Here is a 17614-nt window from a genome sequence, read left to right on the forward strand (position 1 = left end):
CCCTTGGAGCATCAACTTGTTTTCCTCCACTTTCAATTATGCCAATCGCCTTAAACATTTCATCATGGTTTAAATGACGACGTTCGTCCGTCATTAAAACTATTCTTAACTGTTTATTACGATTTTACACGGTTTTTAGTTACATATGTCACCTGTTAAAACACAGTAATTTAATGATTCTTTCCAATGTAACAATACAAAATAAAAACGTTGGTTACTATGGCAACCTAGTAGAATGTCAAATGACTAGTACTTTAATATTCACTTTCGTTCAGTTTTGTAACTTGATCAATTTTCTTAATATTTCTAATTTTTTAGTTGTTCCTTAGAGAGTTTTGATGCGTGTATTTCTCTATGCTGTATACATTTTCATTATAAAAGAAGAACAAGTTCAATTCATAAGTAAAGAGAAAGTCGCAAACAAGCCTAAAAACGGCTTACCGAAAAACAGCTTCTAATTCGAGTTTTTAATACAGAAGGAAAGTTTCAATAAATACAGTGTTGTTCTGAGCCGTACAAAATACTTGCTGTTACAAAGTACTCGTTTCCTTTCAGAAGTACATCATGACAACGGAAAATCTTTGGTATTGTTGGTAGCAGAAGTGGGAGTTCTTTCGTCAAACTAAAAGAAATGTTAATGAACTAAATTAAAAGATAAATAGTAAAGATGAGAACTCCTTTGAGAAAATTGACGAATTGTCTTGAAACTGATGTTACTGGGTATAGAATGCTATCAAAGAATTATTAACAGTATGGCTGCACTGTAGTATAAGAACTGTATTGTGAATTCTAGCAAGAGAGGTGAAAATATATAGGATAAGTTTTACTTTCAGACGTTTTTCATTATTTTTGGTTTCATTAACAATTCTTGAAAATTAAACTAAGTTCTGTTCAAGCATTCCTATATTGTAACCTTAGTGAAACAGAACAGAATTTGATGATTTTTTTTTATTTACAAAAACGCAAAGGTTGTAAATGTTCCTATTTCATTGAATTGATATTATAACTCTTAATGACGGTACTATGGCTTTTGGCAAGGCCGAAATTATCATAACTTTTTATTTACTAATTTTTTCAGAAATGGAACATCATTCTGAACTTGAGCTGGACAGAAGAGGAAGTATAATTTAGGTTTCATTTAACATTGAGATCCATTTCCATTTCGTAACAAATTTACAAATAATTTAAAAATACATTAGATTTTCTGTTTCAAACAAGCCTGATTTACGAATTATATTTGATATTAGAAAACATTTCTTCTCCTCGAACTCATATCATGATGGCCTTAACTACACCAGAATAAATAAATAAATAAATAAATAAATAAATAAATCTCAGCTTATTATAACGTCACACAGCATCACATGGAATATAGGGTGGTATGTGTGTGCAGTTTTATTTCGGCACACTACTTTTTTAAATTTCCTTTTCTTTTCTTTCTTTCTTTCCTTTCTACTCTTATTATTCTATTTTCAGTATTAGTTTATCTCACTTTTCATAGATGGCTTTACTTCTTCTCCATTTTCAGTCTTACTTTCTCCTTTAGATAGTTTGTTTCTTTTCTTCCATTATAACTCTATTATTCCTCACGTATAAGGAGCGAACTTTAGTGATCACGTGACTTGGGCCTGGTCTGTGATTGGTTATTTTGGGGGAGCATTAGCACTCTGTTTGACTTTCGGGGAGAATTTCGATTTGAGGGTTAGTTACGAGGAGACCTTCTTGGAGTAAGGTTGGGCGACGGTTGTGAAAAGCTCGGTGGGAGCTGTGTGTGCGTGTGTTGAGCACCAAACGACTAGCTGTGATGTGATGGCAGAGCAGTCGGGAGTCGAACGGGGATTGTGATTTATCGCCCATAAAAGTGGTCTCCAGTCTGTGGAGCGGTGTACTTTGTGAGGATGGAAATATGAGAGTGGAAGAGAAAGGCCATTGTTGGGTTGGATGCGACATTGGTCCGGCAAGGATCGTAACAAGTTTTTGGTATAATGATAGAGTTGGTTATGTGTGAATTATAGTAAGAGTTTGATATCCTAAAGAGTGCGGGATTAGAAGTTGGCATTCCTCAAACAGCGCTACATTAGTTATAGTGGGTTTGATAACTGAGATTTATACTATGTCAGACAAACTAGGGCTTGTCGAATTAATTACTCATGATTTAAGCTAGGGAGCACAGATGGCATTACTAGTGCATGTATTGACGAATGCCAGGTCAGTGAACTGCAATAATTAATAAAGCTACTTGGAGTGGTGAATTATAAATGATTGTACGTTTTCGGGAGACATTGGTTCACATCCATTTTTCTTACAGTGTTGTTAATAAATGTTATTAGAGTAAGTTGAGGATTTACATGAAGTGTTTTCTTTGTACCACCTTACCAAAGAGACAGTCGACCCTACATAGCTTTCTAAGGCAGGGCAATACTTTATTATTGAAGTATTGTTTACTCAATACTTTTATCAACTATTCAGAGTACACAGAGCTCCACCGCTCCATGTGGTCATTTAGCGTCTAAATTACGACTTTTACATTATAATATACTAGTAGTATGTGTATGTTAGAAAACACTATCGTTACATTATATACTAACCGTACGTGCAAATTTCAATTTGCCATTTCACACCTTTGTAGCTATATATGGTGCTGTTACTTCGGAACTGTTATTTGGAACCTAGTATTTTGAAGGACTTGGAAAAGTTGCAACTGTTACGAGAAAATAACAACTTTTTCCATCTCTAGTCAGCAGTGACTGAATTGACGTATTAGCACCCAGGCCTGTTTTAGAGAGAGAAATAACATGAACGTTTAGTAAATTCTGGGTATTTCTGAAATCTGTATATTTTGTGCGAAACGAGAATGTCGCTCGTGGTAAGCAACAAGAGAACAAATGGCTAGCTTGATCATTTTGTGGATATTCGAAGAATCTCTCGAACAAATTATAAACTCTTTCACTAGTCATGCTATGGGAATCTCTTTCTAATAGTAAGACATTATTTCTGCGTTTCTCTTATTTCTTTATTTACGTACAGTCGCTTGCTACTAATAATTTCGCAGCATACAGATGCGTTGTTATCCATATAAGCATTTCTTATAATATTGGTGTTTATTCTTACAATATTATCTTGAATAGCGTTGAAATTAATTTTAATAAGCAAATAAATAAATAAATAATTATATACATAAATTAATTAATTAATAACTTATGTAATTAATTAATGTTCGTACTAAGAACTACTATTACTATATAAATTAGATCCGTTTTTCATGATTCACAGGAGCCAAAGTGATCTACAAGTGTAGCCTATAGCTTTAAGAAGACGAATTTTAATATCAGACGATGTTAATTCACCATTTCAAAATGAACATTTGTCTGGAATATTTTCGTTCCGTAGTTATAACTTGCTCCATGTATTCTGGGTTCCTATGACCACGGCATGGGCCGTCCTCTGGTTGCGGGTAGATGAGACGGCCTTCAAATATTGTTTAGTGTTAGTAAAATAACATGTACAAAAATACAGTCTTAATTCTTCCCTGAAGGAGTAAAGCTCGTGCTCAGGGAATTATCTAAACACATACTTAACACAAACATTTGACACAAAGTGGGTCAAGAAAAGATAATTATAAGAATAAATTAACTTTAAAAATACAATTTCAATTTTAACAATTTAAATCATACAAATACATACACATATTAATCAACATATATTCTTTAACAATTAAATTACTAACACTATTTTTTTAAATTTCTGATACTAAAATTTTCCAAATTTGGGTATTTTTCAATTATTTTATTATATAACCTTGGACCAAAGTAGGTACCATGGCTAAGAGCTGCGCTTGTGAAACACTTTGGTTCCTCTAGTCGTATAAAATCGGATCTTTTAGTTCCATATTTATGATGATACATTTGAATTTATTACGATTTTATGTATGAAGTGTAATAAGGCAATATATTAAATCTGTTTAATTTTCAAAACATTAAAATCAGTGAACAAAAGCTCGGATGAGTAATCAATTGATTTATTAAGGCATATTTTAACTATTCTTTTCTGAATAAGTATTAGTGGAGTGAGATTAGAATTACAAGCATTTCCCCATCCTAAAATTCCATATTGAATAATGGATTGAAATAAAGCTAAATAAATGAGACGTAAAATATTAACTGATAAATATGACCGAAGTATAACAAAGATATAATTTTTTTACGTAATCTATTGCATAAATATGTAATATGTTTATTCCACCGTAAGTGTTGGTCGATTGTAATGCCTAAATACTTAACTACAGAGGATTCGGTTAATATGGGATATTCACAATTTTGAGAAGAACAATCAGAATGATGAATTTTGAGTCTAAATGAAGATTGAAGAGATTTAAGACCACTGGACCTTAGTGAAAACGGAACAACAATTGTTTTGGATAGTAGCTGGAAGGTAGCTGTGAATAAGCAGTCGCAGACAACCGATAAGGGGTGGTCCTCCAGCTTGGGAGTTGGGAGAAAGACTACCAACCCATTACTATAAAAACAGCTTGTCACGAAACCCTAAAATAAGCTTCGGAATGTAAATGATTTTCTGGAACGATCACAGCAAAGGAATAAGGTTATGAGATTTGGTAGTTGGAATTTTACAAGTCTATATAGAATATGAGGGGTAATATTATTAGAAAAATAACTATCTAGATATAGAATAGACTTTGTGGGAATAAAGGAGGTTAGGTTAGATGGGAATGGCATAAGAAATTGGAGATTACTTGTTTCATGGGAATGAAAACAATAATTACCAGTTAGGAACAGGATTCTTTATTCATAAAACAATAAAAGCAGTAGTAAGAAATGTCGAATTTATCAGTCATAGTTATCTTATATAGTCCTTAAAGGTAGATGCTGCGTTACGTAGTTATAAATCCTCACTCCTGTACAGAAGAGAATGACGACCATATATAGCAGAGCTTCTATGATTCTATGAGGAATTGGAACACAGTTCTTATCAATTATCTAGATATCACATGAAAATTTTATTCGGAGATTTCAATGCTAAAGTAGGACGTGAGGATATTTTTAAACCGACTATTGGAAAAGAGAGCATACACGTAACAGTAATGATAATGGAGTTAAGTTAGTAAACTTTGTCACATCAAAAAATTTAATTATCAAAAGTACAACATTCCCCCATTAGGATATACATATATATACTAGAACTTCTCCAGATGGATTGACACACAACCAAATAGATCACATCTTGGTACATAAACGAAGACATACTAGTATAGTAGACATTCGAACGTTCAGAGTGGCAGACTGTAATTCTGAACATTAGTTGGTAATTGAAGAATTAAGAGAAAGACTATCAGTAGCCAAGCGAGTAAAGCAAAAAGTTAATATTAGGAGAATCAATATTCCGAAATTAAAATAGGAGGATACTACGGAACACCATCAGGTTAACATTTCAAATGGACTTGTAGCTTTAGGAAGTTCCAACGAAGATGAAGAAGAGTTAGATGTTAATACCGTGTGGGAAAATATAGTAACAGTAACTAAGCAGAATTTAGGTTCTTGTGAAATAAAGAAAAAGAAAGAGTGGTTTGATAAAGATTGTTGCATGGTAGTAGAAAGAAGGAAGCAGGCAAAATTTAAATTCTTAAGGATCTAGTTGACGCGAATAGAGATAATTATTTCACTAAGCAATTCATACACTTAGGAATAAAAAGAGTGATTGCTTGAAGGAAAGACTTAATGAGGTAGAAACAAATAGAAAGAATAATGCTTTCGAGATTTATAGGCCTATAAGGGCATTAAATAATTTAAGAACTGATATGAGGCAAGGGTAAACGTGATCAAGGCTGAGAATGGTGACTTGCTTGCAGACTCTCATTCAGTCATGAACAGATGGAAAAAATATTTTAGGCAACTACCAAATATACATAGACCAAATAGAAATGATCTGGACGAAATTAAAATACAAATTGCAGATCCATTTATACCCGACCCACACTTACTGAAGTCGAAATTGCGATAGAAAATCAGAAAAAGTACAAGTCTTCTGGTATCGATCAAATTCCAGCAGAATTAATACAAGAGGTTGGAAGCGCATTATTTTAAGAAATTTATAAGCTTGTACTTACTATTGGGGAAAGCGAAATTGACCAGAACAATGGAAGGAGACCATAATCGTACCTATTTTTAAGAAGAGGGAAAAGACTAACTGTGGTAACTTTCTATGGATATCACTTTTGTTGACGTCATACAATTTTGTCTAATATTCTTCGAAAGATTAAATGCTTATGTGGATGAAATTATTGGTGATCATCAGTGTGTTTTAGGCGTAATAGATCGACGATTGATAAGATTTTTGTATTCGACAGATATTGGAGAAAAATTGGAGTACAAGGGCACAGTACATCAATTATTCATGTCTTTAAAAAAAAGGCATATGAATCGCTTAAGAGACAAGAAACTAGTTCGATTAATTGCAATGTGTCTCACTGAAACTTACAGCAGAGTCCGTATAGGCTAGTTTCTGCCGGATGCTTTTCCAATTCACTGCTGGCTAAAGCAAAGAGATACACTATCACCTTTATTTTTTAACTTTGCGCTATAATATGTCTTTAGGAAAGTCCAGGATAACAGAGAGTGTTTGGAATTGAACGAGTTACATCAGCTGCTTATGTATGAGGATGACGTGAATATGTTAGGAGAAAATCCACAAACTATTCGGGAAAACACGAGAATTTTACTTGAAGCATGTAAAGCGATAGGTTTGGGAAAAAATCCGAAAAGACAAAGTATAAATTATGTGTCGTGACCAGAATATTGTATGAAATTCGAAATTTATCATTTGAAGAAGTAGCAACATTAAAATACCTTGGAATATCAGTAACAAAATATAAATGGCACTTGGGAGGAAATCAAACACAGAGTAAATATGGAAAATGCCTATTATTATTCGGTTCAAAACTTTTATAATCTGATCCGTTCTCAAAAAAACCTGAAAGCTGGAATTTCTGAAACAATTATATTACCGGTTATTCTGTATGGTTGTGAAATTTGGACTGTCACTTTGAGAGAGAAATAGAGGCTGAGGATTGTTGAGAATAAGATACTTAAGGAAACTATTTGGGGCTAAGAGAGATGATGTTACAGGAGAGTGGAGAAAGTTACACAACGCAGAACTGCACGCATATTCTTCATCTGACATAATTAGAACTAGACGTTTGAGATGGGCAGCAGGTCTTGTAACACGTATGGGCAAATCCAGAAATGTATATAGAGTGTTATTTGGGAGGCCGGATTTAAAAGGACCTATGGGGAGGCCGAGTCGTAGATGGAAGAATAATATTAACAGGATTTGAGGGCAGTGGGATGTGATAATAGAGAGTGGATTAACCTCGCCAAAAATAGGGATCGATGGCGGGCTTATGTGAGGGTGGCAATGAACTTTCGGATTTCTTAAAAGCCATAAGTAAGTAAGTAAGTAAGTGTGTAAGTGATTAAGTTATAACTTGCTACAATATCACTGATAATATCAATGAGTTTTTGTTCTTTGATGTACTGATTGAAATTTATTTTGTCCATTGGATCTGAAATTTCTTTCATCAAGTCGTCCGATTGCGCAGGATTTTTAAGGAGCGACAAAATTTCTTCTTCAGAAAAGAAATCAAGTCAAATATTTCCTGCCTTCAGTTTATTGCTAATTAAAGGGGGCATTATGGAAAATTCAGCCTACACTAAGTGTTATTGTCTTATTGTGCTGCGCCGTTATATTGGCTATTCCAAATAACTGAGCTCAGGAGTAGTCAGGCATTACGAGCCGAAAAAAATAGGAATTTATTTTTTCATGTAATAAGAGCGTGCTGATAAAAATATAAAAACATAGCTATTGTTAGTCGTTTGTAAGTGACGTGGACTTATCTATTTGTAAAGACCTTAACTAGTAGGACACTCTTTTTACCCACTTCGGTAAATAAGATAGATAAAACTTTTGAAAATTTGTGACTTTTTCGTATCTTGCAATAATAATGGACAAGATGCAAACTACACATGTTTCTAATAATCCACCATTGCTTTATCCATAAGGAACTAAAATGATTACAACCTATCTCAATATATAACATCCTCGTCAGTAATAAAATGGGTCTATAATTTTCCTACAAGATTTTTTCACTACGAAAGTTCCGTAAGAAAGCTGTAACCGTAGCGTTCCTTGAGATGGCATAACACCTGATCCGTTAGGCAGCAGTAGTAGCAATGCAGTAGCACAGAGAGTATTTACATGGTGCTACAGTTTCTACGGCTATTCTCAGCTTTCCCTTAAGTTCTTTTGAGGCAAATTTAAAAAATAAGTACTGCAATTTTAAAAGACGAACGTTGTTTAAAATCGCTATCAGAAAGCTCTAGTGAGATTTACATTTGAAAGCTCTAGTGAAATTTACATTTGAAAGCTCTAGTGAGATTTACATTTGAACAATGTGTGATATGTTTGAGATTCAAAGAGAGACGCGATGATAATCTAAAAGTATTCAAAATTTTCACTCTTTCACTCATTAACTGTTTCACAGGAAGAACACAATAGTTTATGTCAGTTAAAATTTGATTTGCAGTTATAAAACTTTGTCCATTGTACTTTTGTACCTATGACTAAATGCTAAAAAAAGAAAAGAAAACAAAATATTTTGTACTAGCGCACATTTCTCATCAAACCCATGCTCTTCCTATACTGTAAAAGAAATATAAGTAAGGACTTGGACCATTTTAAATTTGGACAACAATGTAGATGAAGTAATATAGCACATAAATCGATATTACCATGCCCTGTCAATTGAATTCTCTAGATTCAAAATCCCCTAAAGAGCATTTAGTTCAGAACTGAGTTGTGCTTTTATATTGCTTGCTAAGAATGAATTCTAATGATAATAGAGTTTCAATTCAAAAACCCACTAAATTTTTAGCTAAAGGTTTGTTAAAAGTCACTGTTAGTTTGAAAATTCCCTCTATTTTCCACCAATTACTGTCAAGAATCTTTAATTTGTGAAGGAGGGTATAGGGGATTTTTAATCTATAGGATTCAATTGTATTAAAGAGTAAAAGTTTTTGGACGTTGAAATGTTCGTACTCATTAATTTTTAATGCAATAATGTCTAACATAATATCTTATAATCTTGGTAAAAGAAATTAGAAAACCTTAATAAAATTTGAATTATAGCTATTCCTGGAGCATTAAATGATCCTGTAACGTAAGAATAAAAATAATATGACTTAGTAGAAATAGAAGGTAAAATGCTTACATTCTAAACTAGACGTCTTAAATTAGCCGGGAATATTATGAGTTTTACCAAAAGAAGAAAGTTTTTAAAAAAAAAAAGAAAAGAAGGAAAAGGGAGCATTTGGCAGTCCAATATTATGATATTTTGACAACTTAAGAAGACGATCACAAAATTAATGAGGTAATGGGAAAAATACTGCTTATATATCGGTACACATGATGGTCCAATATTAGAAAATCAGCGGCAAAGAGGTTAGGTGGCTTAGAAATTATTAATCATAATAATATTCTTATTTATTCTTCATATTTCACTTCCTCTTTTGCTACCGACTTATAATCCAATTTGGTGTGCGGGAGGTATATCTTTTCAACACACACACACACACGAGGGTCGCGTTCATCGTGTGATCAGCACGGCACAGTACCACCGCTGTGAAAAAACAGGCATTTCAAAGAGAGCAAACAGAAGGTATATTTCTTCCATTGCCCACATCTGAAATCAAACCAGAGACTGAGTGGATGGGATACGCTGTCAACAAAACCAATAACAATAATCATCATAATAATAGTAATTATAATGATAATGATAATGATAATAATAATAATAATGCCAGTAAAAATAATTATTATAATAATAGTAATGATAAAGGTAAAAAGGTAAAGGTATCCCCGTAACATGCCATGAAGGCACTTGGGGGGCATGGAGGTAGAGCCCCATGCTTTCCATGACCTCGGCACTAGAATGAGGTGGTGTGGTCGGCACCACGCTCTGACCGCCTTTTACCCCCGGGAAAGACCCGGTACTCAATTTTATAGAAGGCTGAGTGAACCTCGGGGCCGTTCTGAAAGTTTGGCAACGAGAAAAAACCCTGTCACCACCTGGGATCGAACCCCGGACCTTTTAGTCCGTAGCCAGCTGCTCTACCAACTGAGCTACCCGGCCGCCCCAATAATAGTAATGATAATAATAATAATAATAATAATAATAATAATAATAATAATAATAATAATAATAATAATAATAATAATAATAATAATAATAATAATAATATCAAGTTTATTTATTTCAGTGGTTTGTCAGGCATGATTTTAATACAAAGTGTTGAAGTGCTGTAGAAAGATTTTTAGCGCCGGTTATCGAAATCGAACCCTTCAACATGAAGTGGTGAATACAGTAGCTGATGAATCTTTGATCTACTTTATACTCATACCATTGAGTAATCGTCACAATGAAACTGGAATGCCCAGGATACGTTCTCAAATATCAACTCTCCCGAAGATTTAAACCTGAATGTCAGGGATATGTCTAGTTGTGTAAGTAACAAAATATAATTTAACATTATGGTAATTATAAATATGAATATTATGAATTTCGGGTGCAGTTTTTACAACTGCGGGTATAATTAGTGAAAAATTGAAACCCACCCTCGTTCAGGAGGACTTTTCATGCTCATTCAATATAGTGGGCCAAGCGCCATTTATTAAAAACGGAGGAAGCAAGGGATAAAGTTACGTGAACACCATGAATGTGTATACTTTATATTAATTACTTGCTATATGTTTCCATTGAATTACGGTAATAACTTCATTTTAACTGTTGTTTTCTACGGCTTTAGTAAATAGCGCTTGGCCCACTATGGTTCTGAACCCTTCAATTGAACTTTATTTAACTTTCGCTTGAATTACATTCACTGGGTCTCTAAAATAATGAGGTCAGCATGCCAGCAGACCTCTGTATAACACGATATTATGTATCTTACTGAAAGTGTCTTCCGCGGCATTTAAACCTAATACTAGAGCTTCCATGCAACGTTACGTATATTATCTCAGCTTCTTAGCACTTTTGTATAATCAGGACTATGTAAGCCTATACAAAGTTACAGAATTGTGGTTCCACTCTGTTTATATCTTATTGTAGTGAAGTTTGGACCATTCACGTCAATGACAAGAGGGAAGTATAGCACGTCGAAGTTAAAAAAAATTATGAAGAGAAACAGCAGGATAAAGGAAAATAGATAGCAGATGGAATGCATACATCTTCAGTAATTGCGTCGATTAGGACTACTCAGATAGACAACTATATATAGTAGAGTGACTAATTTTATCGGTACTGCGTGCTCCTTTGACACGTCTACTGCAATGAAACTAATTTCCCGCGCTATAGAGAATTTGAATGCTTTGAATGGTTTGGGAAATAGTATTGGTAAACATTCGTCTGAATCGCCAAAACTAAAGAATGTTGTTTCATATTATCACTGTTACACTCACCATCCATACTATCCTACATTTCGTGAAAATTTTGTGCCACTTGAATACCTACATATGTCTTCAGTGTGCATTTGTTGATTACCCCGTTTTCCTTAATCCGAAAGTTGTTGAAATAGAAACGTGGTGAATTTAAACACTACCGCTGTTGATGCAACTACATGTGAAGATTAGTCAATTTTTTTTTCAAAGAACAGTAAGTACGATATGGCAATAATTGTACAGAGACTACATTATTTACTTACTTAGTGGTTTTTAAGGAACCCGAAGGTTCATTGCCGCCCTCACATAAGAACGCCATTGGTCCCTATCCTGAGGAAGACTAATCCAGTCTCTATCATCATATCCCACCTCCCTGAAATCCATTTTAATATTATCTTCCCATGTACGTCTCGGCCTCCCCAAATGTTTTTTTCCCTCCGGCCTCCCAACTAATAATACTCTATATGCATTTCTGGATTCGCCCATACGTGCTACATGCCCTGCCCATCTCAAACGTCTGGATTTAATGCTCCTAACTATGTCAAGTGAAGAATACAATGTGTGCAGTTCTGTGTTGTGTAACTTTCTCCTTTCTCCTGTAACTTCATCCCTCTTAGCCCCAAATATTTTCCTAAGAACCTTATTCTCAAACACTCTTAACTTTTGTTCCTCTCTCAAAATGAGAGTCCAAGTTTCACAACCATATAAAACAACCGGTGATATAACTGTTTTATAAATTCTAACTTTCAAATTTTTTGAGAGCATACTGGATTATAAAAGTTTCTCAACTGAATAATAACAGACATTTCCAATATTTATTCTGTGTTTAATTTCCTCCCTAGTATCACACAGACTACATTATGGAATATAATCCACTACAGTGCCACACGAACTGGGATCAATGAAGTTACTAACAATTTGTCTTAAAATTTTATAGGAAAGCATTTATCTTTCGGATAGATGTTTCTACAAATTATTCATTCATATTATGAATAAACTATTATCTAAATGGGAAGAAATTGTTAAAAATGTCTTTATGAAAATAAATTGATAACAAAAATTCCACAAAAGTATATATTATATCTGAAGAAAAATTATTGAGGTATATTAACTGGACTTAATTACTTTTGCACTTTAAATTCCAAACAGTCGTCACTAAATGTAATACTTTGAAACTAGAAAAAGTGTCATAATCTGAACACTTGAAAGTTTAGACGCTGCTTTGAATTCATGTTACTTAAATGTGTAGAATATGTGATATTTATTTTTCGATAGGTACTCACGAAGCCACAGGTTGTGCGTATGATGCAAATACGTTTTCAATTCCATGACACGAATACGATTCGCGCTCGATTACAAAGACTGAAGGCGACGATGCGTCTAGTAAATAAGACAGCTTCGATTGCATGGCAACTGTGCCACTACCAGGTCAACGTGGCGCGAGACACACACTTCTAGTCCAGTCGGAGAGATTCTTGAATTTAACCACGTCACAGAATTTTTCTCACAAATGCAGTCACTGTACATTCACTTCCATCCACATAAATGGGAATAAAAATAAGCAGTGCGAGGTCTGTTGGGACTATAGTCAAGAAGTTCGCGTGTCGAAACAGGTTGTGTTAGAAGAACGAGATACGTAAATCAACACAGGGATGTAAGAGTCAGACAAGATACGCATGCAGAAGACGAGCACCGAGACAGTGACAAATAAACAGGGTCCAAATGCAAACTGAGAACTCACGCTTTGATGCGGAGCCACACGACACTTCGGCGTCTCTGGCTTCGTCTGTACGAACGTAGACGGCGTACGAACCGATGTCGGAGGGGAGGGGGAAAGCGACGTTGGGATATGAGCCAACAATTTAACCGCACTCAATCTTGCTTAGCGGGTTGTTGGCGGCGCTGAATGGCATTCGATCCCACGGGTTTGTTTTACCCCAGATTTCGGCATGCAAGTGGAATGATTCCGTATCTTACAACTTACCAAAACTGTAATATATAATAATATATGATGTATATGTATAGCCTATATATTTCAGCGGACAATATACAGGGTGATTCATTATTACGTGTAAATACTTTGTTTGTGTAATGTAGAGGTGAAACTAAGACTAAAACGTTCTACACAACTTTTTCTCTAAACCTTTAATTCCAGAGTTAACGCCACTTTGCGTGGAACTTGCACTCCCAAATAAAGAAAGGATAACACACCAAATGTAAACTAATTATCAATTTCGTACAGTGCATTTGGATTTCAATACAAAAACAACCAAAGTCACGAAACTCATATCCTCAGCAGTCCACTTATGCACGTTTTGTGAACTAAAACCAAACACAGTAAAGAATGTAAAGCAATTTCTTCTAGACTTTACACATTTGCACAATTCTTAGTGTAATGCATGTTCAAAGTGCTGTCCCCCCACTTGAAGACATACCAGTGCTCGCCGCCTTAGTGATCTCTGAACGTTACACAACCCGTTCAACTCATCACGAACAATTCCACACCCATGTTCAATTCGCTGTTGTAGTACTTCTACGTTAGGTACAGCAGAAGCATACACTAACGACTTCAGGCGGCCCCAAAGATAGAAGTCCAGAGGGTTCATGTCCGGTGACCTGGCTGGCTAAGGAGTTGGCCATGCGCGACCTATCCATTGATCTGGATACACATCATTGAGATATGCCCTTACGTTGCGGCAGTAATGCGCAGGAGCACCATCGTATATAAACCATAAATTCACCCGCGTTGCAAGAGGAATATAATGTAGCGGACCATGCAATTCGCGTTCCGAGAATGCGCGATAGATTTCCCCATTCAACCGCGGAGGTAGAAATCGAGGTCCGAGTAACTGATTCCCCACAATACCACACCAAATGTGTGGGAGGACAGTAATGCTTATGCAGTTACTGCGATATAGGTGCCATCTACTGGAGCTCTGGAATTAAATGTTTTGAGAAAAAGTTATATAGAACGCTTTAGTCTCAGTTTCACCTCTACAATACACACACAAAGTATTCACACGTAATAATGACTCAGCCTGTATAGCTGAACTGCTTAACTATATTATTGTGCAAGTGGAAACTCGTAACTTATCTGTTAACACTTTAACTATTAATCTGCTTTCAGAATTAATTTTTAAACAATATATCGTCGCTTAAGAAACAATACCGCGTAACTGACATTTTTGGTCAAAACTGTTTTTTTGCACAGATGGTACCTCCACTATCATCTGCATGCATTGACAAGCGCGAGAATTTGATTACATGAATGGCGTGCGTGCGAAGGAGGGGGGTACAATACCGCGTATCTGAAGTCACGAGAAGTCTGTTGGAAATACCGCGTATCTGACAACAGATAGGCTGTTATGTCTACTCCCTGCGCGCCCTCAGTACGGAAGCTGGTTCTCGTTACTGCCTTGTGAAATTGTATCAACAGTGTGTGATATTCTGAGAAGATTAAAGAATTGTTCAGTTTCAATTATTTAAAAGTTAAATATAATAGAATTATTTCACTAATTGAATGTTAATTGAGCTGAATTCGCGCAGAATCTTACTGCAAGTTCATTCACTGAAATATAGTACATTTAATATTTTATTATTATATAGGCCTACAGATACAAGAAAAGAAATGGATAATGAATCAGACGACAGTCAGTTCAGCGAGAACGAAATCCTATCCGTGCTATGTTCTGCATTCAAGACGGGAGAAACTTCTGTGAACATTAACGAAGGTATGGCATAAGAAATATCACAGTTATTAAACGTTTATTTTTCTTCAGTTATGGAATCATAACAGCAAACTTAATTTAAGTACTTTATGTAAATAATCATGAATGGGCCACTAAAATAATTTACGCTACATTCAGTGGTGCTGAGCTTGTTCCTTCCATTTCCTCCGGTAGGAGGGAGATCTAAATTGATGATAATATTTACTACACATGTTTTAATCCATTTATATCACATTTATAAACACTAGTAATCTCATCTTATTCGTAGGTGTACTGCCTGATAATTCAAATGCAAAAGAAAACCGTCCTTCTGAAAATGGCTGCTGCAGATCAGGCATTGTCCGTCCAGTGTTACCGGTAAGGTTATGATCGTATTATGCAGTCTGGTATGATTTAAAGCACACTATTAAAATAATACCGCTAGAAATAGGATAGGACAGAAACTGAAGACAATACCCCGTCAATGAAGGATCTACACCAAATTTCGGATGCGTCTTCAGATGTAGACGACCCCGAAGAATTCGTGAGTGCTACTTATTCTACATCTTTACATTCGTCAGAAAAAGGTAAAGAGAAGAATCTGCAAGCGTTTCATGGAAATTTGACAGAAAAGAAAAAGTAGTTCAAAGCCACAAAAGGGTAAGTGGAAGAAAATGGAAAATAGAAAACTTAGAATGGAAGAGGAAGCTTATCTTAGCTACTAGAGATCGAAAATGGCAAAGTGACACATGATACGGAAAGAGATGCAAGGAATTTGGGGCCAGAGTGTGGTTATGAAATGTGCCAAAATTCGAAAGTAAGGGGCTGTAATTTAATTTTTAATGAGAGAAGACACATCTTTCAGGCATTCTGGAAAGGAACAGAAGACCCTTTACATATCAAATCTTTCAGCTGGATTTCACTCCTACGAACATTTGTCTACAACCTAAAAGTTGCTGAGAAAAAAAATTCAGGTTTGCAAAGAGATGTTTCTGTGTACATTGGGAATTAAAGAATGAACTGTGCAATATAGGTTAGCTAATAGTACTGATGGCGCCCCTTCAGAAAAAAAAAAACCATATTCTCGTGCAAAAGCACAGAAAAAAAGAGCATTAGTAGCCTGCCTAAATTACCGTCACATTATTGTATATAGAACCAATTGTGCATAGTTTTTAATATAGTATTCCACACTAGGGTTACTCAAGGATTACTTTTTGTGATTTCAGCATAGACCTATAATTATTTCTTTATTGTGTTTAACAAATATTGTGCCTGAAAAATTATCATCACATTATTACATTTTTATATGATTTTCTTTTCATTATTCGCAAGTCAGTCAAGTCCATTGTCAATAATAATAATAATAATAATAATAATAATAATAATAATAATAATAATAATAATAATAATAATAATAATGATAATATTGTTATTATTCATTATTTTATTATAAAATTATATTTGTTAGCAACATTTTAGTAACAATTCTACTTATCTATTCAAATACGTAGTGTAAAAATAAAGTACCTGGTATCAGATTGTCATTATTATTATTATTATTATTATTATTATTATTATTATTTTATTTTTATTATTGTTGTTATTATTATAACAATAAACATTGACCTGTGTCTTCTTCTTCCTTTCCCAGTTTCAGCATTTGACTGACTAAGAATGCAGCAATCATTGTCTGGAACGTAATCTAGTGCTGATTCAAGCTACAGCCTACCGACCTTGACCTCAAGTCAGATGGTAGGACAACAATTCAGATAACACATTGACATATACAAGAGCACGAATAATATTTCCAGAAGGCAGTTTTCACGCAAAGTAAACACTTGTCAGCATGTGTCCTGAAGCTGCTAAAGTTGTCTCACAATACCGCGTAACCAACAAAATGTAGTCAACGGCAGAGTTCCAATACCGCGTAAGTGACATGGCCAAATGTCTACGGTCATGATCATCCATTTTCACTTAGTTACAAATTAGTTATGCTATTTCATAGCCATACACCACTTTTCAAGACTATTGCGTTATATTTATGGTTTTTATTCGGTTTTTTCCTTCTCCTGTAAAATTTACATTTTGTCAGTTACGCGGTATTGGTTCTTAAGCGACGATATTCAAAACGTGGAAATTACGAATGCTTATTTTCTGTGTCTACGAAATGTGAAAGAAAATCTGTGACACTGCAAAAATCAATTTCTATATAGACTACTCACGGAAATACAAATTTTCAACATCTCTGGTTATGGACGTGCCGTCTACCAATGTACAGTGGTTTCCCCTTAATCACACGTATGACGGATTTTTTTCTGTACTCAGTACCTACGATTCGATTTGTTTGAGAATGAGAATGATGTGCATGAAAAATATTAGTATTCAGCAACAAATAAATAGAT

The 17614-nt window shown here is 34.7% G+C and overlaps 1 protein-coding gene and 1 long non-coding RNA gene across 2 annotated transcripts in view; one reads left to right on the plus strand and one right to left on the minus strand.

Moving 5' to 3' along the window:
- LOC138705087 (uncharacterized) overlaps window positions 1-13306 on the minus strand; it is a 120615-nt gene extending 107309 nt beyond the window's left edge. Inside the window, exon 1 of the mRNA XM_069833704.1 lies at window positions 13247-13306. The gene's annotated coding sequence lies outside the window, so the exon portion shown is untranslated. The remainder of the gene's footprint in view (window positions 1-13246) is intronic.
- Window positions 13307-14978: 1672 nt separating this feature from the next.
- Window positions 14979-17001, plus strand: LOC138704338 (uncharacterized). The gene is made up of 3 exons (XR_011333327.1): window positions 14979-15236; window positions 15502-15590; window positions 16864-17001. It is a non-coding gene; the product is annotated as an uncharacterized lncRNA (long non-coding RNA).
- The last annotated feature ends 613 nt before the right edge of the window (window positions 17002-17614 follow it).

The sequence above is a fragment of the Periplaneta americana genome, chromosome 8, assembly GCF_040183065.1.
Source record: "Periplaneta americana isolate PAMFEO1 chromosome 8, P.americana_PAMFEO1_priV1, whole genome shotgun sequence".
Taxonomy (NCBI): domain Eukaryota; kingdom Metazoa; phylum Arthropoda; class Insecta; order Blattodea; family Blattidae; genus Periplaneta; species Periplaneta americana.